The sequence below is a fragment of the Fopius arisanus genome, unplaced genomic scaffold (assembly GCF_000806365.1).
Source record: "Fopius arisanus strain USDA-PBARC FA_bdor unplaced genomic scaffold, ASM80636v1 scaffold00061, whole genome shotgun sequence".
Lineage (NCBI taxonomy): Eukaryota > Metazoa > Arthropoda > Insecta > Hymenoptera > Braconidae > Fopius > Fopius arisanus.
This window is the reverse complement of record NW_011887800.1, coordinates 376,200-378,698: the sequence shown is the minus strand read 5'-3', so window position 1 is coordinate 378,698 and position 2,499 is coordinate 376,200. Positions and strand designations below refer to the sequence as shown.

Here is a 2,499-nt window from a genome sequence, read left to right as displayed (position 1 = left end):
AAAGGCGATCATCTGTCGAGAAAATTCATAACCGAACGTTCTAATTGGGGGTATGTGAACAACTTTGTACACCCGGAATGAGTGAACTACGTTTTATAAACTGTGTGATGAGTAATTATGAACAAATGATAATGAAATAAAAAAATGTTGGTATACACTGTTGTAAATAATAAATAGATTGTACGTTGTATTCGCGATAAAGAGTCTCATTCAATCTTCAAGAATTTCTCATACTTCAATGATATTTATTTGAGAATCCGTCATCACCTCCAGGGATCGGCATCACTCATTACTTTCGCAATAAAATCGCACCCCGAATTTCTAAATACTTTCTTCCAGTCCTCCCTCGGAAATCTAGATTAATTAAATATTAAATAACATAATTGTTAATTGATAATTATAACATTGCTTGATTTCCCTTCCAGTGCAATTAGTATTGAAGGATTAGGATTCGGATTATTACCAATAATATTAACAAGGATATTTACCAAGGATTATTTATCATTTCTATCGGAATAATAACTTTAAATTATCACTTCAATAAAATAATTTTCGAGTCCATTACGAGGGGATTAATATCGGGATAATTTAATTTTGCAATTATGTCGAGTGCAGATTACCTGTGGGTTCCAGTATTTTACCTGCGGAAGGTGCGCAGGTACTGAAAGGTCAGGATTAGATACAAAAGGTAATAACACTTACACGCCCGTTCGAACTGCTCCTGAAATTACTGTACATACCATAAACAAAAGGTAAATAAACAAGACAATAAATCAGGCATCCCTGCCACTGCCTCTTCACTTCTACCGCAATTCTTGAAATTTTTGTAAATAGAAAGGCTCAACAAAAGGTTTGACATACATCCTATCAACGGCAATAAATGGATTACATTTTTTTAAATTCTATAAATTTATAAACTATTAAAAATCGTAATGTTCCACCACAAAGAGGGATTCTAATAAAAAGTACTTACAATTTTACAATTTCATAATTGCAGTTTAAAATAAATATTTTCTTGCGCTGCAGATGAATTATTTAGAAAGGAATCATAGAGAATTATAGAAAAAGAGATTTTTAAATTATTTCCTTTCATTTTTTCTCAGTTGAGTTTTGTTTTTCAGATATCGCATCATTAATCAGTTTTTAATTACGAACATCGAGGAATCCCACACCAAAAATTACCGATAATTCACCGGAATGGGATAAAATACCGGTTTTTTCCTGAAACCAACAACGGATAAACGATTCTTACCTGCAACCGATGATACAAGCCACCGGTAAGGTAGATTCCACACAGCGAGACAAATTTCGCATGTTTATTCCGATTAAATTACGTAAATAATACGCAAGCGTCATGCCAATATTGAACTTCGCCCATGCGTTCTACAGATCAGCTGATAATTCCTAACAATGCGTCAGGCAATCTTAATTGACCTAATCATTACTGATAATGAAAAAAAACTAGTTCATACCTGTCTGAACCGTGCGTAAACAGGTTGAAACTTGTGAAACACCTCTTCAAACACGATCCCGTAAAAAAACCTGAATCTTGGACAAACAAGTGAGTCACCGAGAGTTGGGGTATCCCTCAACTCCAGGCGTAAACACTTTACCTGTAAAGGGCGCGGAACTCCCTGGGGGTCGAATTTACGTGCACAACATTTTACCTGGTCCTTAGATACCGGCTTATGACCCGGAAATGATACCACCTTAAACCCTGTTCAAATAACTTCTGGAATAACTATTCATAATCGTCAAAAACAGGATAATAAGTCAATGACCAGCACCTGCCCCTCCACTTTTACTCTAATTCCATTTATTTTAAGGAAAATAATTAGTAAAATAAATATTTTACAATCATATTTTACGGTTTCTTGTTTGAAATCTTATCAGTGAAAATACGTCAGAAAAATGATGAAGAAAGCGTGAATTGGAAAATTGGCGCTTATCAAATTTGGGAATCAAATCGAGATCGTTAAATTTGAAAAAAAATAGTGGATAGTTAGTGGCATTAAGAGTGGCATTTTGCAATGTGTCATTCTCCGAGACTTTGTTTTCGACACGTAAATAAAACTGTAAATTTTGGGGTATTTTTTGGCATATAATCAATTTTCCGTGAAGTTCTGAATGTAGCTAAATTAACCACCAAGAAGTGGTTTCCAATAAATCAACTTTAATGGATAGCGAATGATTAATGAATGGAAATCTAGTCTTCAAAAAACTGGAACTTCTTAATTGCTCGATATCCTTCTCCAATAATATATTATCATTTTGTAATTATAAAATGAAAACTCAAGTTTATAACTTCCACAGTTTACATAATAATATCCTCGAAAAATATCCGAGAGCTCGAACTCAAGTTCAAATAAAAGCCCCGCCAATGCCGAAAAATCTAGAAAAGCACTGAAAGCTGAAAAAATGACAAAAATACTTGAATTCCCCAAGTCGAACCTCCCACTACATCATCAACTTGCATTCCTTTGCAATCTCCCTAATATA

General features: G+C 34.0%; 1 protein-coding gene across 1 annotated transcript in view; it reads left to right on the top strand.

The window, feature by feature from the left end:
- The window catches only part of LOC105268797 (uncharacterized), a gene marked incomplete in the record, with an annotated part of 6,733 nt that extends 6,543 nt beyond the window's left edge, over window positions 1-190 (top strand). Inside the window, 1 exon segment of the mRNA XM_011308627.1 lies at window positions 1-190.
- Between the last annotated feature and the right edge of the window lie 2,309 nt (window positions 191-2,499).